We start from the raw sequence: 27508 nt of genomic DNA, 5'->3' as shown, positions 1-27508 counted from the left end.
GCAATTCAAGCAGTTGTTAGTCATCTGTTAACCTCCACCCATATGCATTTATCTATCACTTTGTCTTGCAGAATGCAAACATTCTGTTTTAGCATAGCAGAGTTATTGCTAAAACAAAATAAATTTTAACGGGATTGTTATAAATTCATCTAAAATGTGGCATATTCCCTTGGGATATTATGGAACTGAACTGATACCTGTGGAACGCTTTTGAAAGTGGAGTTCTACCAAATTCTATGGTTACATCATGCCCTTACTTGCATTTCTTCAGTGTTTTCCATGTGCAATTCCCAATGGAATTTGTTCTTAATAATTTTGGTGGTAGTTACCTCTATCTCCTTTTTAATGCAATTATGCACATTCTTTAATGGACAAAAACATCTGCTGGAAATGAAGAAACTGCATTTCTCTGCTAACGGTCTTTTCCTGGGAGTGACAAAGTATGTAGTCTCACTGATGAAACAAAAAGAACTACCACTACATTCATCAGGACTTTCACTTTATTTTCAAAAAGAAGTGCATGAGTCAAAATATGACTTTTGTTGCCTTACAACTGCAACCTAAACTTTGTTGGCTTGGGCTTCATGTTGCTCATGTTAACACAATATGCTCATGAATCTGGAGAGCATTCTCAAATAACTGAACACTAAGAATTAAGCACATATTGTACGGTTAGATGGCTGTGCTATAAAATTCTCTCTATTCAGAGCATTCAATAAACTGTCTAGCAAGAAGCATTAGTCTGCTTCTTAAATAACAGAAAGCTATGTTAAAAGAATTCAAAGACTGCAACTTTTATACCATAATTCCATACAGACTAATGCAATGGAGCCTAATAAATAAGATAATGTTGTGTTCAATGGACATAAGTCTACTACAGGTGTATGGAAGGCTTTAACAAAGGATAGATCATAATTTGAGTAATGTAATTATAGAGAATCAAATACTTTTCAGATAACCTTACAAGCTTGCCTAACTTGAACACCTAATAACAATGAGAGGTCACATAATTGCTGCTAATTTTCTGTGTATATTGGTAGTCTGAATTTTTTATTTTTTCTGATTGTTTGAACATCAGAATACATGCTCTATAGGATTATTTGTGCAACACTATTCCATCTTCTAATGTAAACATGAGGCATTTCATCACATTGTTTCAAAAAGGTAGTAAAATAATTGTATGTAAATTTTGAACGTGCTGCAGTTTTTCCATAAAAAAATTCTCAATGAAGTATATCAGATGTGATCTAAAAAATGATGCACTTTTTAAAATTGCATTGCAAGATTCTTTCAAGCTGTGGTATAAATATAAAAAGCTGTTGTATAAATATAGAAATATATTGTATCCAAGATTTGAATGATATTTACTTTTCATATGCTAGGATATTTTGGAAAAAAAGTCCAGATTTGAGGAAACCACTTGATCACTTAAATCCCAAGATATTACTTGAAACTGACAACACAAAGTATTCCTTATACTTCAGTATGATATGTACTAATTCAGTTTTACACTATTGTATATATGTTACATCCAAGGGAGCTTAGCTTATGTCCTGAAAAGTCTATGAGGAAATTTCAGTATAATACATGATGGTTCTGGGTTCAGCTGGTTACTGGGCAAGAGTAAGCATTTGCATGGCAATTTAGAGAGGGATATTTCACTATATCTGTTCTAGAGAAGAATAAGTATGTATGTAAATGTCATACACTAAGCAATTATCGAAAGAAAAAGATTAAGATTATTTTGTCAAGCTATTTAAAGAATATGTAAATAATCATAATGATTTATTTTACTTGCCATTGGGTTATTACTATAAAATACAACCACCAAGGAAAATATATTCCAGTATTTGCAAGCAAATCAGAACAAATAAATGTAAAACTTTGTTATTAGGTATATGTTGGAGGAATTAACCACAATGGTGTATTTAGTGATAGAAATACCTTCTTTTTTGGATTAACTTTGCTGCACTGAGTGATGATTGTTACAGAGGGAAGTCCTTAGCAAGAATGACTGAATGAGGCAAAATGAATCAGACACAGATTTCTTGTCTTGATTTCTGGCTTGGGAGTTTAAGAGTTTGATCATGCCTATCTTAGCTGTACCACTATCCCATCATATATACATGACCAATTCTTATTAACAATGGGGCACAAGTAAAACTAGATTACTTGTAGTATAACATAATCTCTAGCTCTCTATTAGGAAAAAAAACCCAAACCCATGACAGATTTACAGGTGTTTACAGAACAAAAGATCATTGCTGTATTTGATCTGTAGGTTTTTTGGTGGGGTTTTTTTGTTTGTTTGTTTGTTTGTTTGTGGAGGTTTTTTTGGTGGTTTTTTAATTTGTTTGTTTGATTGGTTGGGGGGTTCCCCTCGGGAATTAGAGATAATCTATTTAGATTTAGCAAATTTCCAGCATCTTTGAAGCAGAATATTTTCTGACAGTAAGGCTGCTGGTAACTGCTGTGGAAATCGGATTTTAAGTGATTCTTTTGTGAACAAAGCAAAATATTGCATAAGAAAGATTTCTGAACATCATCCGCTCATTGAGCCACAGATTACACACTATTAGGCAAATTAGGTGACAATTAAAGCATGTATATTTGCAGAAAGCTAAAATAAGGATGTTCCCTAAATTGTTGCAGAATTTCATTGAAACTATGCCAACTAATAAATTAATATTTTAAAGATTAGGAAAGCACAACTAGTAAAAATACATAAAATAAAATAAATAAGGATTGATCTGACTGGTTTTCTATGTAACTGAGGATTTTGTAGACTGAGGTGGTGTAACTTGGAGCATGTTTGTTGTTTAAGTATAATTGTATTAGACATGTTTATGTAAAACATATTGTCTTTCATTTCTGCATGATCTTAAGAAAATTTAAAAACATAGAGGATTGCTTCAAGCATGATTTTAAGACAGCTATTAAATGCAGTCCAATGCTTGGATAAGGGTTTGTGCAATATTTAAACTAATCTAAAATGAAAAATTAATTTCTCCAGCAGAGCAGTTTGAAAGTTTCAGGGAAGGGAGACAAAGTATTATTTGTTCATCTTTGCAAACAGAGGTTTAAAAAATATATGCTTCAGTCGAGTTATTTGTAGGTAACCCTTAAAAACTTTTATCTTTTGTGAATTCAGTACCTTTACAAAATCCATGGAATTGAAGTAGCAACTAATGCTGTCAGTAGGTTTCTTGAGCTACGGAATTATAACACTACTGAGCTCATGACCCAGTCATATCGTAGGACTATTCTGAGCATATCTAGTTTTAGGATAAAAAAACATGATTTGTGATCTTTGTGTGTAGAGTGGAATCTTAAATTTAGCCATCTGCTTCTTGGGCTAAGCTTCTTCTAATCTGATTTCAACATCTTGTATTCTAAATGAGCTAAGAAGGTGGTAGAGAAATAATAATATATCAGTCTGACCACAACTTTCATTTTTCCATAGACTTTAATCTGTACAGGCAAAAAATATGTGGTTATGATGGTTAAGTTAGTGCTTATTTGAATAAATATAATTCTGATGGAGAGAATAAAGCATTTTAGTTCCCCTTCATGTAGAATGTATCCATAGAATTATCTTTCTTTCTTTTTTTGTGTACTTTGAGTGGTATCTGATAGGAATTTAATAGCCACTTTAGTGGCTTTTTCTACTGTATGTAATCCTCATGCAATCCAAACATTCTTTGATATTCTATCAGCTGTCTCAGAGAAAGATCTTTCATAGAACTAGAATGTCAATTCTAATGTGTATTTTTAAAAGATGTTTTTTGAACTTTGCATCTATTGCTAGACAGACTGTAACTTCCCCAAGCATACAGATTGGTACAGCAAAATGCATTAATCACAGCTTTTCACGTGTTCTAATCATCAATCCATGCTTAATATACAAATTTGCAGAAAGACAATTAGATAACTAATTTCAGTTCCTGTGCCAAAGGATGAACTATAATAAGCTTTAAGTAAATATTAAATGGAAAAAATTAACATTTCATGAAGCTGAGCCTTAAGCAATTAAAACTCAGAGAAAGATTGTTGAATTTATACAAGCAGCCTAATCACCCAAAACTATGTCACCACTGTGACAAGAGGGTAGAACAAGGATAGAGATCAGGGGTTTTTTTGCAGCCTTGGATTATCTCATGTCATGAAGTGGCAGTCTCCTGTTGTGTACAAGCTAGAAATTCAGTAATGCAAGTGATGGTGGTAGGGCACTTCTAGTAGTAAGTACGTCATGGTGTCACAACACAATACAGTGTTTTGAGCTCCTAGAAACACAGCTTCTTGGTGTATAAATGTTACAAAAAGAACAGTATAACATTTTATCCAGGGATGTCGGAATGATTATAAGTGCATTTACTAAAACCATATTTTAGTGTTCAGGAATAACAACCACCACAACAACAACAATAATAATAATACGCTGTTTTCACAACTATAACCAAAGAATCCCTTGCATTTTTCTGTTTGTTTCACAATGAATGTCAGTTTGCTAGTGGGAGGGAGGTGTATTCCTTTATCTATACAAAGGTACTCTGTAAATGCAAACCCAACTTTCTTTGGACAACTGCCATGTGAAAAAGTTACACTTCAAAAGGTGGGAAACAAAGAACTGAAAAACAAACAATTTTTTATATATGTAAACAAAATCCAACAGTGAGAAAAGGCACCATTTCTGAATAGCTGCTAAGTGAGTGTCCTGAACTGTAATTCAACCATAGCTTATGACAGGACATGAGAGAAGTTTAGATCTTAAATCTTAAACAAGAAGTTTAAATCTTAAACAAGATTTTTAGAACTGAATTTTGGAGATTATATAAAAGAAAAGTTTCTGGATTCAGCTTTCACAGTGCTGTCAGAATGGCTACCTGCTGGTTAAGGAAGAGTGAAAGGTGGCATCTCATCAGAAGGGCCTTTGTTCACTGCAAATAATGAAAAATATGCACATGACTTGGCTTCACCATGACCTTCCAGCTGACAAATTGATGTGTGCTTTATTCATACATTTATATGGGAAGGTGTTCTGAAAGGGCAGTGTCCTTTCCACCCCAGTTTCCAGGGATCTAGTCTCTCAGAGAACTTTGTCAAAGGAAAAGCTACAGAAATACTGAAGGAGCCAAATAAAAAGCCAAGATATTAAAAAAAATACAGTTCTGTGAATATAACTTTTTTTCTACAGTGATGACATGTCTGTTGTCGCTATCTCCCAAGAAAATAAAGAATTGACTGGGTCAAAATTTGCCCTTCTGTGTTCATATTGCTCCTCTTGACCTCAGTAAGAGAAATGTTATCACACGGATGCATTATCTCAGGCTAATAACTCAGTGAACAATTCTCCGTCTCTTACATTGGGTGAAATGGAAAGCCCTCTGAAATAGATATCAGGCATGGGCAAAATATATGAGTGTGCACATGTGTGCAAGAGGTAGTTCTGCTGATGGAGCAAAACATCTTGCTGCTTTATGTAGCGGTGTGTTAAGATACTTTGTGAAATACTATCAATAAAATATTAAGACTTTTACCAGTGTATTCAGTACAGTGATGGAAGTTAAATGTTAAGGTTCCCAAGAAGACATGCCTCCAGCCTGATATAAATCCAATACAGTCTCACTGACTTCATCTTAGTGCTGACTTTTGGAAGTATCCAAGGGCCTGCTATCAGCTTATTTTCTCCCGCATTTGTAGTTAGAACTGAGATTTAAAAAAATAAGTAAATGGAGATAGTCACTTCACCAGTAGTATCTTGAAACCTCATAGAGAGGGTAGAAGAGAGTATGGAGCAGACACATCATGGCCTCACTTTGTGCTATGTGATGCAGAGGGTGTGAACGACCAGTCTTTTGGAAAGGGGTATAATTAATTCCTAGAATCGGGTCAATTTTCCTGTAATGCCATAGTGCCTGCAGTGATGTATGTCAGTGCCAGCCAGCTCACGTGCCTGTACATATGTCCTGCAAGTGAGTAAGATGATAGGCAACACTTCCACATGCTCACACCTTGAGCAGACCAATCCAGGGTAAAAATTTCCCTTCTCTCCCAGTCTTAAGCTTTTCTGCCACCTCTCCCTTTCTCTGCCAGATCTCACAGACCTCTCTGCTGGCATGCAGGTATGGGTTCATCTCACTGATACTCTACAAGGATGCTGGAGAGGGACTCTTATCAAGGACTGTAGCGATAGGACAAGGGGGAATGTGTTTAAACTTAAACAGGGGAAGTTCAGGTTAGACATAAGGAAGAGGTTCTTTACTGTGAGGGTGGTGAAGCACTGGAACAGGTTGCCCAAAGAAGTGGTAAATGCTCCATCCCTGGCAGTGTCCAAGGCCAGGTTGGGCAGAGCCTTGGACAACATGGTCTAGCGTGAGGCATCTCTGCCCATGGGAGGGGGGTTGGAACTAGATGATCTTAAGGTCCTTTCCAACCCTAGCTATTCTATGATTCTATGATTTGGAGTGTGGACATGCTCAGCCAGGGAGGTGTAAACCATGAGGAGGGTGTGAGAGCACAGGGAAGAAACAGGCTTTATCTGTGCCAGAGGAATTGAAGCACACCTGTAGTCATAGACATTTTTTATGACTGTATCTCTGGTACTGCACTGCATATTAATCTATGGAGGCAGCCTAAATAAATACAGTATACTTGATTTATATGACGCTTTTTTATTTGAGGTAACATTCTATTTATTTTTGGGTTTGAAGATATTTATATCATGTTTATGCCAGCCAGTGTTAAGTGTTATGTGTACTGGAAGGCAGCAAAATGCTATGGCAGTCAGGATGGATGAGTTTTGAAGAAGATCAAATCATTCTGGCATTAGTTTCACTAACAGGGAACTTCTAGTTTTGTTGAAGTTTTGCAGAAGATCAAAACTTAAGCCTTGTCAGGAATGACTGCTTCCATAACTTCAGAAACAAGGTTCTTTTCATTCCAGGTTATCCACCTTGTTCAATTCAACACATGCTTCATTTCTAGTCAAACTGAATTGAAGCTGAAAAAAAGAGGAATCTTTATTTTCATCTAGTAATGCAGTATTTTAATTTGAGATACAAGGATGTCTGAAATAGTTGCCCTAAAATCTTGACTAGGATGGTCTACTAAAAATTGTTCAATTAGTTAAGTGCAAATAATTTCAGTTCTTCAATGAAAGGCTAACGTTCAGCTCCAGAACATGTTTTAATAAAGCTTTTTTTCTATGTACAACACAATTGAGGCGTTTTTATTTAAACAACTGTAAATTCTGGCTTTGTTTACTTAAAATTGAATCAAATTTCTTTTTAAATACAGCTTGATACAAATCACAAATAAAATATGAAGGGTGCCCAGTAAACAGTTTACACAAGCTTTATGTTTAGTGCATGGTATTACAGCACACAGCAAAAAGGAGTCTCTGACAATGTGTCCGGACCCTTAAAGCCAGCAGCCTGGGCTTAGATTTGGTTTGACGTGTGCAAACAGTGAAAAAGGAATAGTGTAAGGAAGGATCTTTTCTGTGTCCCACATCTGCGGAACAAACCCCCCTCCCCCCACACTTGGACTTCATACATGCTTTAGAGTGATTGCTACCTGGTCTCTGCTGGTCTGAAGTGCTCTGTCTCTAGTTCAGTTGTATCACGGCTTGTCTAGGTGTGGATACAAGTAAAATAAAAAAATAATCATAATGAGATTATTTGATGACTTTTAGTTCTGCTAACCTCATCTCTGAACTGTGGTCCCTTGGTATCGTTTCATTCACAGTGTATTGCAGCACTTTACAAATTATATTTCCATGGCAACAGGGTTCACAGTTGTCCTAAACTTAAATACTGTCTCTAAACATAAAATATGCAAAGCTGAAATACTGAATCCTGAGATTTCCTTTTTTAAATTCCTTAGCTTTAATATTTGTTTTAAAAGCCATATTCAGTCTCTTATGTATTGATCTAAAAGCGATGTCAGCACTATATCATGAATGGCATGTGAGCTCTTATGCCTTAATGTTTTCAGCATGTTAGTAAAGTGTCATGTCTCCACTTTAAGTGTGCTTCTCATGTATTGAGAAGGGTTTCAGTCTCCCTGGTGTGTGGCAAAGATGAGGCTAACAACATGATAGTGTTTTTACTTTAAATGCTGGTGTGTTGCTTCATGCCAAGTCCACGTTTACAAGTACATTGATGATAGTGGAGAGGCTGGCTATGGTCCTTACCATCACTCCATTCCTTCTGGGGGCAGAAGGGAACAACAAATAAGATTTTTTTAGTCCTAGTTTTGAAGGAAGGAAAGCCAGACATTGAGACCAGAGAAGACCATGTCATGCATCCATAGGTCTGCACATCCAGACAATGGGCAGTGCCTGTGCACCTCACATCCACCCAATGCTCAGATACAGCTGTCTTTACCAGAACTTTCTCCTGGACTCAGCCCATGTGTATGCCTCAGAAAGGGGGTGTTTTTCTTTCTGATATGTAAGAACTCAGTGATAACATCTGAAAAATAATAAGAATAGCACTCTGGAGGCTTCACAGCACATTGGAGTGTGAAGTGCCAATTCATTTTCTCTTACTGTAGCTGTCTTCAACTTCTGCCTTTCAGCAAAGAGCTGACAAGAGCAATCCATCAGTTTGTTTCCCCCCCTTTATATTATAACAAGTTTGGGTTTTTTGTTTGTTTGTTTATTTTGTTCAAAGTTGTTTTGGTTTGTTCTTCAAGTACTTATTTTTTAAACTTGTAAAATAGACAGACAAGCAGCCCACTTTCTGTAGGTGAGGCACCGCAGTAATGAGCAGGGAACTGGCATATAAACTAAGCCATCACCAGTCTCCATGGGGAAGACACATTTCCTTCTAGACAAGAAACAAAATGAGAGGTGCAAACTTACCACAGCTCCCAGTTATTGGAGAAAGCCAAGTGGTCCAATGTCAAGACCAACCATGTGAGTGGTGTCCCCATGAACACACCCCAAGCCTATTCTTTAGAGCTTAAGCTGGAACCAGCCTGCCCAGCCAGGCTGTGCCCATGGCTCACTGTCCTTACTGTTAGGTTCTGGGGTCGAGGTTTTTTCTTGATGTCTGACTGAACTCTTCTAGTGTAATTTAAAGCCAGTATGCTTTTGTTCTGCCCATAAAGGAGATAGATTTATTAGCTTTATACATGTCTTCTTTTACGAAGTTGAAAGAGTTACCTAGCTTTCTTATGTCCTCCATAATCTTTTCTAAATAGCCTTTTCCAGTCCACATACTTTAGACTGTTCTAGTTATTCTTCTGTCTCTAATTATTTTACAAATTGATACGTTCAAGTAAAAACGCAGTTTTCCAACCAGCTCAGAGAAGAACATCACAGGTTCAGCACTGGTGTTGCTTCCTCTTCAACTATGTCCTGTTTTCCTCAAACCATTTCCCCAGTTTGTTCAGTTTTCTTTGAATTTGATGTAATCTGAAAGTTTAATTTAAGTTTATTTCTTTTCTGCTAGTAAAAATACTGATCAACACTGTATCCAGGACAGATGCCTGTGGGACCATACCTCCTGTTTTGGCAGCAAAATACTGATATATGCCATTGAAAGACAGTGTGTACTGCCCTTGCCCTCTGTTGGGCAACCAGCACATTATCACATTGCTGGTCTAAAACTATTTCAATTCCTGAGCTTTGCACAGGCAGGCATCTTGCCATATTGCAGTGCCTGCTATGTGCTTGTACCAGCTCAAACTGCTGATCTTTTACAGTGCTGGAACACAGAATTTTGTAAAGAAAAGTAGATCAGAAATAAATAGGAAAATTATTTTACAGTGTTCTTTGAACAAAAATCAGGTACTGGGACACAAACATTTTTTCATGACTGCTACCATGAATGAGAACATGCATGAGCTAAGACTAGAATGACTGTAGTTATAATTAAGCAGCTCTCAAAGTCATTAGATATTTTAAGCTGTTAAGCCATTTTTCCAGCCCATTATCTTTATTTAGACATAATTATATTTTTTAACATGGTAGTCCAGATAATGCCTTGATTGGAGTTTTAAGTATGCTACAGTGCGGTAGACATAATGCATAATGATGTATCTTCCTTTTGCGTTTCTTGTATGGCCCCTTTATATCTGAGGATGAGTCATTGTGGGGTTTTTTGGAGTTTTTTGGAGGAAGAGGGGCAAGGAAATGCTTTGAGGTGGTGGTAGGATTTTGTTTTGTTTGCTATTTTCATTTTTCTCTGGAGATTTTACATTCTTTATCACAGCTGTGATTGCTTCTCAGATTGTTTCTCCTTTTCCTTTCATGACTACTGTAATTACACCCCAACTCTTGTTTCATAGTTAGCATCCTGTTTGCCAAAGATGATGTCATTACACGGAACCATTCCAGAATTAAGAATAATTGTATTTTACTAAGTTCGTGGAAATGTTGTGGAATTTAAAGCTTCATTTACCACTTGGCTTTTGGTGGCCTGAGAAGTATTAAACAAGAAGAAAGAAATTGGCCAAGTATTTCTTCCTGCTCAGAGGTAACCCTCAAAGTTTCAACCAGGATCACTCTTGTTTGATGGATGGAAATTGATTTGTGACTTTGAAATACGTGTGTCACACTTTTTAAGGGAAAGTAACACATTTTGCCTGTTAGATGGATGTTAAGAAATGTCTGCCTGTGAATAGGGGTCTCTGAGAAAGATTAAGGGGCTATGTTTGGAGAGTTTCAGAGAGATAAAGATTCAGAGACAGTTTCATTAATTCCCTTTTGCTTCGTGAATATTTTTGATTAGGACAGAGAGAAGCATTCCTAGTCCTTGTTGATACTGTGCTCTGTTACATAGGCAGCTCCACATCAGTTAACGAGACATCTCAAATCAAACAGAGTCTGCATTAGATCCAGCGACGTGCTTCTGAGTTTAAAATGAGGCAGCTTATCCCCACAGTGGAGTCTAGAGCACATCCAGGCAGTCTGGTCCCCCATGCCAGTGGTGGGAGTAGTTCAGTACAGGCTGATGGGATCTTGACAGGCTGGTACTCAGAGCTGGAAGCTGCTAGACAAAGTGAGGATAGGGATGTTTAAAAACTGTTTTTCTTTCAAGTCCTTAGATGTCTTAGCCAGGGCTACAGAAACCTGTCTGTTACTGTTGCCCTGGAGTCTTTTCTGAATTAAGTCTAAAGAACTTAATATAGGGTTTGTGCAAGTGGTACAGAACAAAGATATTTTCATCCTTAACATGTAACAGCTTTTGCCCTAGAGATGAGAGAGCTTTTTCAGCTTGAAGGGTTTTAAATTCTCCCACACCATATAACGCTGAAAGTGGAAAAATACAAAAACAGATGTGGGAACAGAGACTAAGATGGTCCTAACCAGAGGCCATGCTCTTGTTTGATCCAGTGAATCTTGTGTTATATTTGGCCTATCCTTACTGGAAGGCATAGAAGTCCTACTCCATCCAACTTTGTCTACAACATGGGGCAATCCTGCAGTTAGTGGATCATATGGATTTGGATCCTCAGAGACTGAGGGAGGAATTTCCTCACAATTTTTCTTATCTTCTAGGCTAATACTAAGTAAATATCACCCCTCTCTGGTTTCACCTAAATGCCACGTGAATCTGGCAGTTTCAGCTGGTATCCTTTAGATGTGATCTGAAAACGTCCCCAAAATAAGCTCTGAGAGGGAAGGTGCTCCCCTGCAGAGGTTTTGCATTCTAATCAATTTTAGGTGTTCTTAGTCCAAGCCACCTTTTGGTCACAAGCAAACTCCTAATATGGATTAAAGCCAAGCAGAGAAGCACCTCATGAATTCAGACACTTCTCACAGCACACAGGGATAAGAGAAGTCTTTGGGGAGTTAGGAGCGGAACTGATGCACTTCCATTCCTCTTAGCACTTTGGTGGATTTCACTATTTATGACTAAAGAGAAATAAATCATCTCGATTATAAGGATTGTATGAAGAAATTAAACTCACTGATGAAAAATGGGTAAGCTACTGTATTTAATTAATGGGTGTAATTACTGCATCTAATCATTGTTTTTAATTAATTACTGTGTCTGATTAAGATAACATTAGCTGTGAATAAGCTACGTTGGTCTGGATGGAAAACCATCTCCCCACTACCAGTCTGACAGGGAGGATCTGCCATTACGCATTGAACTGCCATATTCTATGGATGTTACACTCTTCCTCTCATGTGAAGCAAGGAGGCATGCTTGGCAGGTGGGCTGGAGCTTCAGCTACAGTTACATAAAGCTTTCTCTGCTTTGCATCTCTGTCCTACTCTCTTGTTTGTGGATTGTAATTTCACTAAGATGTGACAATTTCACTGCTGGACTTCAAAAGTAGCCACAGAGCTCTCCCAGGAATGAGGAGTCTGGATTAAGTAACTGAAAGTAAGGTGCTGTATGCATGAAAGGTACTGTACAAACTTCAGTGACACATAGTATTTTGCATGTCTGATCTTTCTAAATTCCTATATTGTGCTGCTGAGCCTGAAAATACAAGTAATATTTTCTGAAGGGTCTTTTTCACATCAGCATTAGAAATAGTATGTGCCTGTGTTGCAGTCCACCAAAATGATATTTATGTAGACTACAAAAGAGGGTTTGTGTTGCATGATTGTCGCGGAGGGAGTCATGCACTTCACTCTCAAGAGAGAGGTAACAATAAATTCGATTGATATAAGACAGTGAGTTAACAAAGTTCAATGGGAAATGTCACAGCAGTTTAACAAGATTAGATGGTGAGGTACACTTGAGTATGTACTGCATAGAAGACAGAGTCAGACAAAACTGCAAGGGAGATGTTCCTGTTGAGTCACAAGGTTTAGGAAAGAGCTGCTTGCATTCTAAACCCTTTCTCAGAGAGGAGTCTAGGTGTGTCTGAATCCAAACTTAGTCCTAGATTTGTTCAGTGGTCTTTGAAAAAGAAAAAAAGACAAATCAATTATTTAGTCTAATTGGACCTAATAAAATTGGTCTGTCATTTATTTCTACAATGACTTGCAGTTTTCACAGCCCTGAAAGTATAGTCATTTTTTCACTGCATAATATAGTTTATAGTGAGGTTTGGTTGATTTTTTTCTTTTAATATCTAAAGGATTTCTTATATTGATTTCTTAGAGAAATAAATAAACATTTCCGGTAGTATTATACCTCTGAGCTTTTCTTGGCTGATTTGCATCCCAAACAAATACAAAACTTCTTCCTGAAAGCAATTTGCAGGAATACCATGCACAAAACATTCATCAAGAGTCACAGTAGTGACAGGAACCAAATTTGAACAAGAACATTGCCACTACTGTGCATGTTCAAACTTGATGGGCAATGAGAATAAACAAAAATACAATTTTAGTGAATACCTTTACTTGTGAGAAATAACTAAAGAATAGAAATCCCATTTCATTCCCTTGTATTTACAGCTGGGAGAGAACAGTCACTGTCTCTCAGCCTCTGTAGTCAAATGTGCTTTGAGGTGAACCACTACCAGTATCAACTGCAACATTAGTTCACAGGTACAGCCAAGGATATTTCCCTTTTATGTGGACAGGAAGAATAAGAAATAGCTTATTTGAAGAAATAAGCTGGCTGTTGGAGGTGGGGAAGGCAGAGGGCAGGCAAAGAGCATAATCATCCAGTTGGTACCAGCACAGAGATATCAAATACAGCTGTATATTTGGGACTTGCATTCCTGTGCTGCTTTTCAAATTAACTTTGAATTTCCAGCTGAAGACTTAGTTCTCCAACACTGCCATACAGAGGCATAGATATCTAAGGATCTGGTCAATCAGCTTTCAGGAGGGTGAGACAGAAACTTTGTTGATGCAGAAATTATTTATGGATTCCTTGAACATTTCCTTTTATGTTATTTGAATGCTTTTGCCCCTAGGCACTTGCATCAAGTCTTCCTCACTGGAGAAATCTGCAATGCCCCCAGGATTTTGGTTGCTCAGTCATCCACGAGACTTGCTCAACAGCATGTCTGAGTCCTGTCCGTATCCATTGGGTTTTTTTCTCTGAAAACCTGAGTGCATGGTGGGCTGTTGAGCACTCAGATTTGGTTTAGTATGAGGATGTCACACAGTGGGAGCACAAATGTAGATCTGGAAACCTGAAAGCGTCCCAGGATCAAGTGTATAAATACTGTCACAAAGGTGAGGAACTCAGCTGTTACCCCATGGAGTTGTTCACAGACAAGACACCAGAAAGCCTCCAGGTGTGGAGGGGGTTAGTTCCTTTTTCCATGGCACCTTGTGAAAGAACCATTGTCCTTTACTGTGAGAAGATACAGGCTACCCTGACACCATCCTGTTCTTTGCAGTGCTGTGCCTTCACGCTGTTGGAGTTCAGCTTGTTTTACACAGGCAGCGACTGCTGGAAATAAACAAACTCCAGCCTGGTTTGAGAATCCTCCGCCAGCATCTTTATGCAATCTTTCTCATAGATGAACAACTACATATTTCATTTGAAAGACAGAACAAATGAGTACAGTTATAATTTCTCTGTTATGTGCTGTTAATAAATAAGACTGATGGGGTTTTGTTGTTTGGATTTCTCACCCCCGCCCAGATTCAGCCACTTAGACTCATCAAAGAATTACAGTGCAATTTATTTTAAGTAGAGATGTTCTATTTTCAATTATTTACTGTTATCTCCCAAAGGACTATTCTATCTGGGTACTTAGTTTTCAGCTGGAGATTACTGTTACCATCTTTGTATCATTTATTAGCTGGTGATGGTTCTTGCTGACGTGGTGGAGAGATTGCTGAGGAAAACTAATATACTAGCCTTCCTAGTTGGTCTTCAAGTTGTTTTTAACAGAAGTAAGAAAAAGAGGGGGTTTTCCTTCACATTTTAGCAGAGATCAAAACTGAATCAGTTGTTTCCTCCTGATGTTGAAAGCAACATCTCTGAAAGACAATTAAGTGGAAAAAAACCTGCGGTACTGTTTCCTGTTCTTGCGCTAAAAACAGTGCACTAAATCCACTCTTCATTTCCATATCAGTTACCTAAGGAATGTTATCTGAATATGTTTGACTGACATTTTGTCTGTCACATTTCATTATTGGAGATATCACTTGGATTTTGTAAAGCCAGTCTAACAACTCAGTGATCATTTAATTGTTGTGTCAGCCTGGTGAATATATGTTGTTTATTTGTTAAAATATGTAGCGAAGGAAGCGTAATAAAGTACTTGAGCCACTTTAAGCTGAAAATAAATTGAGAAGATAATTCCAATGATTTCAGCAAGTTTATGTTTTTTTTTTCTTCCTGGACCTTAAGTGCTTTATGATTACAGCAGAGTAATATATATACCAAACAGTTGTTTCCAGGAACAGTAGCCATTAGTCTATTTATCAGCATGTCATATGTGTATGATGGGATATCCCAACATATAGCAGCCCTGCTGGCAGCCTTATTGGCAGCCCTATTTGTATTGTGCTTATATGACATTTCAGCTGAAAGATTTAGGGCAAGCTGTGCCTCACAGATGCAAAGAAAGAGACTCTTTGCTTTTCATTCTGTCCTGTCCTTTTCCATTTTTCCCATTTTCTTCTCTATATGAGTAAGAAGAAATTCAAACAAAGAATAAAAAACCAACAAACAAATAAAAAACAACCAAATAACAAACTAACAAGAAAGAGACCTCTTTTTTTTTATTTTTGTGCTTTTGACCATACCTTCTCTGTATTTCTTCTAATAACTTCTATGTAATTAGACCTATAGACTCTGTCTGATTGTCTTGAGTTCTGTCCTTTTTATTTCCAGAATTTATTTCAGTCTCACCACCAGCTAGCGCAGGTTTCACAATACAGCCCTGACAGCCTGACTGATCTCAAATTCAGATTCTCAAGAGGAGCTGCCTAACAGATATTGAGTGTTGTAAATGTGCTGTCATAGGAATTCCTCATTTTCTCTGTACCCCAGTGCTGTGCAAGCATAACTAATATCCGTAAAGCATTCTCTGTAGGGCTTTCTTTAGTAGAGTTTCTAGGCAGTCACACAATCTGACATTCACAGAGTGCAGGAGTAGAATTTCTGGATTAGAATGATTTTTTTAATATTAAAGCCATTTCTGAATACAAATATAAAAGCATATGTGCATACATATGTCTAATTTGGGGTTACCATCTGCCCGTATCATATACATGCTAGCTGGCATTTTGGGAAAAGCTGAATTTTATTTTTTTTTTTCTGGAATTACAATAACATCTATCATTATGTACATACCGGAGCTCAACAGGCATCCACTGGCCGATTCTGAAGATAGCAAATGTCTGTAGTCTCTGTCTCCTTCATAAGACGTTAATCTTTTAGATATAATCTAACGACAAGCAATTGCTTGACTGCTGTTTCTCTCTATAGAATCCCTCAAGTATGTTAACCTGCAGTGGGATAATGATCAAATAATTTTTAATGTCTGATATTATTGTTCCACAGAATAATACCACAAGAGGTGATTTCCAGGTAAGATATTCCTGCTGGATAACCAAAGTAACCAGAATACTAGAATTCACTAAATAGCTACATTAAACAGGTTTTTGGGTTTTGTTTGTTGGTTTTGGTTAGTTGGCTGGTTGGTTGTTTTTTGGTTGGTTGGTTTGTTGATTTTGTTTTGGTTTGGGTTTTTATTTTTTCCTAAGCTAGAACTACTAGCTGTTGCAATAGCTATCAAAGAGAAAATATTGTTACTATGTGTATTTGTGGTAAAGAATAACTGTGAATAACTGCACTGGAAACAGAGAACACTTACGATTAGGTTAGATAGAAGCATTAGAAAGCACTGGTTCAGTACCAGCATAGACTAGACCATATAATGGAGTACCACTGAGCAGTCACTCAATCTTCCTTCACAAAGAATCACAGGGAACCAGGAATGTTACAGGATCTTACGACATTGTATTGGGTCTGGCTGAGATGGAGTTAATTTTCCCTGTAGCAACCCTTATAGCATTGGGTTTTTTATTGGTAGCTAGAAAAGTTTTGATAACACACCAGAGTTTTGGCTACTGCTGAGCAGTGCTCACACAGCATCATGGCTGTCTCTACAACATTCCCCCTCACCAGGAGGCTGGGGGTGGGAAAGATCTTGGAAGGGGACATAGCCAGGACAGCTGACCCAAACTGGCCAAAGGAATATTCCATACCATATAATGTCTGCTCAAAAATAAAAGTTAAAGAAGGGGTGGAGTGGCATTTGTTATTATAACATTTGTCTTCCAGAGCAACCACTACCTGTACTGAAGCCCTGCTTCATGGGAAGTGGCTGGACATCACCTCCTGATGGGAAGTAGAGAATAAATCTTTTGGTTTCCTTTGCTTCTGCATGCAAACTTTGCTTTTGCTTTATTAAACTGCCATTATCTTTACCCAAAAGGTTTTTTCCTTGTTATTTTCTTTCCCTCCCTCCCCTGCTGAGGCAGGGAGTGATAGACTGGCTTGGGGGTACCTGGCATCCAGCCAATCTGCCATAGTCCTTAAAAAAGAATGTCTTCTGTAGGTCACTCTTCCAGTGTGACTAACTCACTGCCAAAAATGACTGAATGCCTGGTTTCTGCCAGGTTTCTTTTAGCTGGAATAGAAAAATGTGTATCTAAACACCTAAAAGTAGTTTCTACTCAAAGTAACTGTATTGCTGTCTCTGAAGTCCTGTGATGAATTAGGGAAAATAATAATTAAAAACCAAGTATTTGAAGTGGCAATCTATCACTCCCTGTAACAAATGTACAGTATTTGGGTTGCTGGTTATATTTTAGCAACTGTCCATGCTGTTGAAGTGCAACCTGTTCTGACAGCTATGATAACAGATTGTTCCAATGAGCCATGGAGCTAATAAAACCCCATTTCCAACACACTTTGTCCTTTGTCCCCAACACCTGCAGTAACTTCAGCTCGTGCTCTAAATCCTAGGACACACTTACAATGGACACAAAGTCTTTCGTTGTCTAGATGCACAGGACTCAGCCAGCCACAGACCTGTAGTTGTTGCTGGCTCATGAAACCTGTGAAATTTTCATATGTTTGAGCTTCCTTCTTGCTTTTTTACATTAGATTGAAACTGACCCCTGGGTCCATAAATCAGTGGGGAAGGAGATCACAGAATATTTGGTTTCCTTGGAAATCGGACTAACATTAGCCCCATAAAGTTGTCACCTATTTTATATCTCAGTAATGCCACATTGCTCATCCATAGTTTTAAAGGAAAAAGGCTGAGTTCTCCAATATGTTTTGTCCTGCATTTGTATGTCTTTATAGCACAGACATGAATTCTGCTTAATCTGGCTCCAGCTTAATCAAAGATCTGACCCTCTATAGGTTGTTTATCCACAAATTCAGAGACTTCATCAAGGTGCTTAAGTATGTGCTTCTATTAAGCAGCTGAGTAGCCCTGCTGACTCCAGTTGTACATACTTAAGAACCTTGATGAGGAAGTTTCTGAATATGTGGATAAAGTGAATGAAGGGATGAGAAATATGAAGGAAAACAAGAAAAAAAAGACAAGACCTGGCTGTACTGAAATGAGAAATTTTGCAGTTGGGAATAAAATTTTGCAGCTGCCTGTTAGCCCATTAGCTGAGCTCAGATGGACTCTGTGGGCTTTGGCAAAAATGTGGTAGCAAGTTAAAATCTGATGGCTGAAACTGCTAGTGCCCCTCATCAACCACCCTGAACCTTTAATGTCCTGAGTTAAGGCAATCTGATCCACCTGTGGATCAACTGCAGCACCAATTAACTTTTCATGTAAGTATATTAAGATGAATGTAAATCAGGGACAGAAGCAGTAATAGGAACATCAGAATTATTCAAAAGTGGGAGTGAGCTTTATTTTTGACTTTGTAACAGATGATTATCACTCATAGTCTGGCATAGATTGCAGTTTGACTGCTAAACATATAATCCCATTACCTTTTGATTAAGTTCTTTGCAAACCTCACTGACTTCAGTGGGGCTTCGTTTCTGAAATTAGTGGCAACATTAATCTCAGATGACTCGCAGAGCAAGATACTACTCAGCATGAACAAGGTTGTGCATTAAGGGAAAGCTGGTCTTACAGGGTAGTTAGGCTCAGCTTCCTCTGTGATTAATCATCTGCCTCACAGCTGCTGCTCTGATAGTTTAGTACACTCCAAATGCAAACAGAGGCACAAATATACCTGGAGCCAAAACTAGCTCACAGTGTTTGAAGTTGTTTTTCAAACACAAAAGCAAGCACAATTCTTCAACAGAGATATTCCAACTTTTATTTGCCTCAGTATCGCTCAATCCTTGCCCTGTTAGACAACCAACTTGCAGAGCAAATCCATTCCTCTACCACGATCATAATAGACTCTTTCACCCACATCAGTGGACCTTGTCAGTGCAGCACTTACACAACTGCAATCAGACTTAAGTAAATGAAACATAAAATATTACTCCATTGCAAGTTCCCACTCCCATTTCCTCTTACAGTCACAAGAACTATTAGCAGAAAACCTGTATTTTTTTAGGTTAAAGATTCTGGAAGTGTTTACTGGAAATCATTCTGGAACTAAACTGGAGTATGGAGGGGAAGCCAGACATAGCCAGAAATGTGAATGTGACCACTGCTTAAGGCTAAGAAGTAGGAAAGAAAGAAAAACATATTGTGAGGTCTTACAACAAGAGAGTATAGTGGTGTGGTCTCAGAGGGATATCTACTGTTTAACATATTCATAAATGACCTGAAAAGGGAGATGAATAAGGAGGTTAGAGAGTTTGTGGATGTTGCCAAATTCTTCAGGTTTAATAAAAAACCAAACCAAAACAAAACAACCCAAACAAACAAACAAAACCCCCCCCCCAAAAAACCCAAAAACAAACAAAAAAACCCCACCAAAAATGAAAATGAATTGTGGAAAATTGTCATTAAAGTTTTGGATGGATAATGTAACAGCATATTAAATTGTCACTGACACAGAGAAAAGGAATGATTATGCTGTGTTTCTCCTAACATAAGAATTCAGGAGCATCAAATGAAGAAATTGGGAGGCAGGTTTTCAACAAACAGATTTATTTTCCTTATATGACATGCAATTTCATTTTTAAACTCTCTGTCACAGGTGTTCTGGAGACTAAAAATATAAATGGTTCAAAAAGCACTTAGCCATGCATCTAGACATTGAGAAAAACCCATCGAGAGTTATTAAGCATCAAAATAAGGCTATAAAAATTGCTAGCTATAGGGAATTGCTCCCACAGCAGGAGACACTCCCCCAAAATCCAGAAGAGTTGAAATCTAAAAGAGAGATGAAACTATTCTTTTAGGAAGAAAGGAGTTTGCTATTCTTTTTCACAAATTATTCTTCTTTCGCTATAGTATCTCTTGCCAGTACCAAGTCCAAGTTGAACCTACATTACTGATAAAGCCCAAGTGTTTTACATTTCTTCATGGTTTTTCCAGTGGTCTTCTGAACAGGGAGATATTAATCAGCCATTGGGACCTGGCTGTGTCCCCTTATGAACTGTTTCAGGCCAAATTTTTTGACATCTTCACAACTGAAATAGCCATAGCAAATGTTATTAGGTCGTGAGAGGAGAATCTTGTTACCATTAGCCTCAATATGGTGATCGTCCAACTGACAGCCAAGCCAGAGGAGCCGCAGCAAAAAGGTGTCTTACACCTGCACGTGGAGAACCGTTAGCCCTGTCTCTGTGCTGATCCCTGCGTACATCTTTCGAATACAGAATTTGCTGTGCTGAATGACACTGTCCAAACTCCATATTTGAGGAGTATGGTTAATTAATATTCATGTCTTTAAAGAACAAAAGTTTTCTTTAATCTGCAAAACACCAAAACTTCCTGATAAATTTTCCAGCCTAAACTTCAGGTATTTTGTCTCAGAGGTGCCATAAAATATGAAATGTGCCTTCATTATGCTCTGCAAAGCAAGCGGTGTTCAAGTCAGAGTTCATAGCATCTTCCTTAACATAATTTAGCTAGACTAGGGGCTCTTAGCTGTGCAAGGATGTGTTTTATGCTTATCTTCCTAAACAATATGGTAATCCCTTTTTTAGGGACCATCACAAACCATTTGTTAAATACTCTAGTGAACAGTTTTGGAAGAGATCACGGTCATAGGCTTTCTAAATCTAGAGAAACTTCTCTGCTCACAAAGTTGCTTCTCCCAGGTGTGATGAGACAGTGACCGTCATACCCAGTAGCCTCCCTAGTACTGTAGTGGCCGAGTTCTACACCTTTTGCACTTTCAACACTCTTTGGGGGACAGATTTGGTACTCCTGTCTCTCATCTTCTGGGTAGGGTTCTTCAAAGTTTGTCAACAAGAAGCAGTGCAGCATCTTTAGTCACTACCTCTCTTGACAAAGTGATCCAGAGAATAGGAGAGGCTGGAAATCAAGTCTCTTTTCTCTTTAGGAGTTGCCTAGACCCTGCCCATGGGGAAGGGGAAGTTGAGTAAACCATTCCGGGGACTTTTAGTATCTTGTCTGGCACACTTCCATTTTCCCCCTCTTATCCAACATTATTGTGAGTGAGGGAAAAAAAAATATAATAACAGAGATGTAAACTTCCATTTCCAGAAGTTCCATTAGGAAAGTTAAAGAATTGAGAAAATTCCTGCATTCCGTCAGGTTTCATTACTTGATGAATATGGTTTTAGTCCAGAGAACAAAGAATAACTTAGCCTACTATGGGAGGCTATTAACTTGAATCTGTCTGTTCAGCCATGCAGATAAACCCACATTTTCCACACCTTCATGGAATAATAGCTTTGCAGTAGCCAGTGAGCAGAAGCTTCTTGCCAGAAAACTCTGTGAAATGGATTGTTTATCTTAGTTTTTAAGGGGGGAAAAAAAAGTGGGGGAGTCTCAGTCCTTCAGAAAACACTAAGGGAAAAGAGGTGGCTTTTCTTATACCAGAGAAAACTGTCTAAACCAGAATGGCAGGACTGAAAATGCAAGTCCTCTCTGCAGGGTTTCTTGTGACTCTCCACTCACCGTTACCTGATTTGCTTGTCCTCCTGTGACAGGATCCCTAGCTGTATCTGTAGAGGTTTTCTTGGACTGTGGGTTCTATTGCGTTGGCAAAAATTTATTGGTGAACTCAGGCCTGTTTGTTTTTTCAAGCAAAAGACTTTGACATATTGAGAACAAATAGCTTCTACTCAGTATGCTGCTCCAGGTGGACCAAAATGAAATGTAGCCATTAGAGACCTATGGCACAGAATTGTTACAAAATCCAGGAGCCTTTGAAACTCACCAGGTAATTGTTATTTCAAAGTCTTCCAGATAAATGTGCTTGTGAGGTCATAGTGTCAGAAAGATTAAATTATAGATTTTATTAATCATGTAAGCATGTTTGGTATATATTACTTGCATAGAAAACAGAATGAAAAAACCATAACAAAACAAAACAACACAAACCCAAACAAGGGGGCTCTTGGAGACTTTCCTTCAGCTAAGATATGCAGATTTAGTTATGATTTAAGAAGCTTATTGGCATTCAGTGGAGGCACCAGAGAATTTTCAAAGTATGTTTGTGGGTTTTTTTATATACGCTTCAAAGACAAAGGGTAGCCTCTAGAAAGAAAGCTGAAAATGCAAGATAAAGAGCTGCATATGCAGTCCTTTGTGAGAGGGCAAATATTCTATGTAATAGGAAATACAATAATACAATATATTCTTCATTGTGCTGCTAAGTCTTGTCAGAAATATTCAGTTTATTTTTTGTAATCAATTCACTTCATTTTTGGTAATTTGTAGTGGAAGTGTTTAAAAAAAAGTGTGATATAACACTAAAACTGGTTGCTGAGTTTGGTGTTATAGGAAGAAAGCAAGTTCAATAATACGCAAAGTTTGAAATGTGCAACCAAGCAACTGTTGCAATGACATCGCTCAGACTCACTGAGTTAGAAGTTCCTGCTAACTTATTGCAGGTGGCTGGAGACAGGCTGCCCCTTCTTTCCCTCTCAAGAAGTTTTTTTATTGTGTGTATGGTTATCCAGTTTTTCATAAGATTTCTGTAACCTCTGCTGAAGCTTAGAGTTGTTGGTTTTGATAGGCTGCTGCTCTTAAGATGCTGCATGGTTTTTGTTCAACCACTGTAGTAAGCAGCTTTATCATTCAGCTGAACTGCTCTCTTAGCTTTAAAAAAAAACGATCATGGGGTATGCAGTGACCAAGTGCTCTTTTTTAGAGTTTAAAGCTTCAGACAAGCCCCCTCAAATATCTGGCGGCTTCTTCAATCTTTTCCCACAAAAATATACCATGAACAAATGTATCACATCCTGAGACCCAATGCGCTTAATGTGGATCCAGAACTGCAAAACCTCCAAAAGCTTCCTATGAATTCTTAGCCCTTTTTTGGTTAATTCTGATCAGTACATCATGTGTACTGATGATGTCTTGCATTTCCAGTGCAGGCAGAAATAAGGAAATGGAACTTGGAGAGATGAGGGAACATGGCAGACCCCAAATGCTGTGGGGTCTGGCAGTGCGATGCAAGAGACAGTCCAGCTTAAACACTGCATCAGTAGTAAGTGTGGGGAACAACCAAGACAATTATTTCAGAACATTGTTGAGAGTATGGTAACTTGCTGAAAGAGCTTATAACTACAACAGGAAGGTGAAATTCATTCAATCATTTCCTATTAATTATTCACTGAGCTCTCATCTCCACTTAATGGGAAATTGAACTAAACCTAGTGACCTTTGGAACAATTTCATTAATGCCTAACTACTTTGCGAAACTGTTTCAAACCTGATTTACTGAAGTAATATTCTCTGTTCTGGTTTAAAGAGTGTCTCTGAGGTCTGTTTTTAATAAAGGGTTATGAAGCTCTTGGAGATAAAACCAGAATGTGCAGTATGTGAAGAACTTTCACAGGGAATATTTAGAGTAATTTTGTCATGTACTTATGTTTATAGGACATTGTCAGTAGATTGCAGTGGTTTTCATTAGACTTTTGCTTACGATCTTCCTTGAGAAAGATGAAAACTTGTCACCCTTTAGTAGGGTTATTCTACACAATTTGAAGCTCCCCTTCAAGGGGTACATGTGGTCATAGTGGGTGTGTTTCCCTGGTTTGCTTCCCAGATATTATGTACTAGATGTGCTTTGAAATAAATGTGCCCCTCAAATATAAACACAGGAGATCACAAATTAATCTGGTGCCCAACAAAAAAAAAAACCCCAAGAAGTAAAGGTGTATTCTGTTATTTCTGTGGTCAAAATGTAAAGTTAAATAGACAGCACAAATTAAGTCTACTTGCAGGAACCAACAAAATCGTAGATTGGGGGATTATGCCTAGTTTAGGCCTGTCTGCCCTATAATGTTCCAGTTTTATGCTGCTGTAAAATGATTAAAATTAGCAGGGTTAAACTGGTCTCAAAATCAAAGAATCACAATAAATATATGCGTGAGACTCCAAAATGATTTTTAGGAGTACTGATACACATTTTTTCTGAAAATATACCAGTTAAATCTGCTTAACAGCGACACTAAATCTCAGCTAGAGACCTTGCAGGCTGAATAATAGTGGCATCTTTATGAGACATGAAATACAAATAAGCCTGCAGTATCACAGGATACTGGAGATAAAAAGGTAAATAGTTGCCAAATTATTATTAGGGTTGATGTTTCTGTTTTGTCACCATGTTTTCCAGTTACCATGGCAACTCTGCCCAACTGCCAGAGCCCTATCAGGCATTTTTATTCCTGAAAACACAAAACCTGGTCAGCCAGCCACGGGGATGCTGTCACATTGGGGCTCACTGTTGAATAGCACAGCCTGAATATCCCTTCAGGGATTAGTAACTAGAGTGGCACCAGTCGTCCTTGCCTTGGCTGTGATTACATCACATTTCTTATGAAATGGAAAGTATCCCTAAGATGTTTTGTTCAGGAAAGAAAGGTTTCACGGCAGAGATAGAGAGGGAAAAATACTTTCTTCATCAAAGTCATAACTTTCCCAAGCTTTTCCCCATTGCAAATTCTTACCATTTTAATACCCGAACAGTGAATGGCTAGATAAGAATTAAAAAAAAAAAAAAAAAAAAATTATTAAAAATATAGCAGAAAAAAAATTCTCTGGCTACTTATGAAATAATTATTTACCTGTAACTTCAGTAATGAAGTTGATTCAAATACAAAAGACCTAATGGCAGATAGTCACCCTCCAAACAATTATGCTCCACTGACTCAGTAGCTTATGAATTGTGTTGATACTTAGAAACCTTTTGTTCTTCCTGGAAAAGCCTGTATCAGCTTGATTATACTTAAATGTGCATCTGAAAAGATTTTTTTCTCTCACCATTGCTGCGAATGAACTTACTTCTGAGGAGGAGTGAAAAAATGGCATTTACGAAGTGTTTACTTCTAGAGAGACTTTAGTAGCTCCAGATGTCTATGTCTCAGAAATAATCACCTTTTTGTAGCTGGAAAGGAGTGCTTCTGATGGAGTTGAGACTTTGATAGTCCCTAAGTCTCCATGCTTTACAAGGGCAGTGGTGCTTCACATTGCTAAAGCGTGGAAATGTAAATCGGGAGAAAATTTCAAGAGGCCATTGCATTGAAATAGAGTCAAGGACACCTACATGAACCTTAACAGAAGTTCATTTGATCAGCCATAAAAAAAACCTTCAAGAGGAAATTCTGTAGTCTATGTAACTTTTACTAAAACTTTACGAAGGAGTTACTGCAACTTGTCTGCATTTCTCTGAAAGGATGGTAAATTGAATAAATAGATTCAGGCTTTGAATGGTGTTTGTGTCTTTTTCTACAAAGCTGCTGAACAGCCATTGCATAGCTACACAGTTAATACATTTATTTTTAGCAAGTTGCATCTTGTTGATTTTCAACTGTACTGACGCTATCTCCAATTTATGCATATAATTTGAACTCTGATCCAATCCAGAGTGTTTTCAGCTCTTTTGAAATCTGATGTCATTTACAGAATTTGAGAGTTGGTTTTATTCCATGATTCAAGTAATTACTGAAAACGTTAAATAGAAACAGATGTAGGAAACAGTTGTATCAGATCTTTTTTGAGATTTCTCCCAGTGTCCTTAAAGGCATGCAGTAGAGTAAATTCCTTTTTCTAGCAGTACATTTCAATAGGCTGTGCTGGGACAGTCACAAAATGTCACTGGAAAACCAGGGCATTTCAGGGTCCCAAGGATGTATGTGTGTATGGGTCTTGTTCCCTGAAATTCCTGTTAAAAGTGCATTCAAAGTGGGTGACCAGAACAGAGCAAATACTCCTTGCTGCGCACAGAGCACATGTATGTAGCGGGAGCAGAAGGAGCCAAGCTCCCCTGCCCACGTTTCTAAGGTGGCCACCTCTAGTATGCAGCCTAGACACCTGAGCGATACAACATGTATCTGCCAGCATGGCCTACTTTCCTGCTTAAGTACTGTGCTACAGGCATCTGCATTAGTGTTTTGGTTCAGATTAGCTGAGCTTTCTCTTTTGAAGTGGATCACCCAATTGCCTGCCCTTATTGTGCTTTGGTTACACCATGGAGTGGTCTCAGCTCAAAAACCAGATTGCTTTTAGATGATGAACTTGAAGCTGTGCCAGAGACACACACTCCAACTGCAAAAGAGCGCTTAGTCCTTGGGCCAGACTAACATCAGCCTAAAGGAAAAATTGTGGAAATATTCAGACAACACCAACAGCTGTTTACTGTAATCCTCAGCACTGCGGTAGCTCCTAGACCTGTTTCTTGTAGTCGAGGGGAAATCCTACTTTCATGTAGGATTCCATAGCTTTCTGCAGCAAACTGCATTGTCAGAGAGCAGACTGTTTGGTACTGAAAAGTAGAATTGGGCATTCTAGCAGATTATGAAAAAGTCTTTTTTTTTTTTTTTAATGTGAAGGATCATAAGAAGGATCAGCTTATCCCAAATTGCATTTAGTCAAGTCATCCTCTTGTCACAGAATGGAAGCTAAGAGCAGCTAAAACCCAGAGTGAGTGTAAAGCTTAGAAGTACTTTGGCAGGCTACTGTTGAATCCACTGGACTGAGATTCTTGATCCTCAATAATTTGGTCACTCACATCACTGAATTATGGGATTTTTCCTTTTAGCAAGTAGGCTTTTATTTTTCATAAAGCACAAAACTACAGAAGAAATGCCAATGATTCATGAAGAACTTACACATGCCCACAAAGATGGGATGTGGAAGCTAGTATGTGATAAGGATTTACATAATAAATGATGCATTAGTGGCTAGTTTGTCAGCAGTTATATATTAGAGATTTCTAAAGCCAGTATGAGGCTTTTTGAAAGCAAAGTTTTGAAAGAAATGGAGGGAAAAGCAAAATAAAATTGACCTGAAACAAAGTTACCTGTGCAGATTTCAAAGATATAATTCTCAGGAGCACAGCGAAAGCTTTGTTAGTATTGTAAAATACGACTAATCTGAAGTGACAGATTGACCAAGGCTTAATGAATTTATGATTCCTTAGTGCTCACATAATACTAGGAAGAATAGTCTTGTCATCCTGTAAGCACTTGCAAACATAAATCAACTTTTTCGTTTTTTCAGGATAACTTTGCTATTTCCAGCCCACACTTCC

General features: G+C 37.9%; 1 protein-coding gene across 4 annotated transcripts in view; it reads left to right on the top strand.

The window, feature by feature from the left end:
• Positions 1–27508, top strand: part of GABRG3 (gamma-aminobutyric acid type A receptor subunit gamma3) — a 391763-nt gene that overhangs the window by 198367 nt on the left and 165888 nt on the right. The window lies entirely within an intron of this gene.

The sequence above is a fragment of the Strigops habroptila genome, chromosome 2 (genome assembly GCF_004027225.2).
Source record: "Strigops habroptila isolate Jane chromosome 2, bStrHab1.2.pri, whole genome shotgun sequence".
Lineage (NCBI taxonomy): Eukaryota > Metazoa > Chordata > Aves > Psittaciformes > Psittacidae > Strigops > Strigops habroptila.
This window is presented reverse-complemented; position numbering and strand designations above follow the sequence as displayed.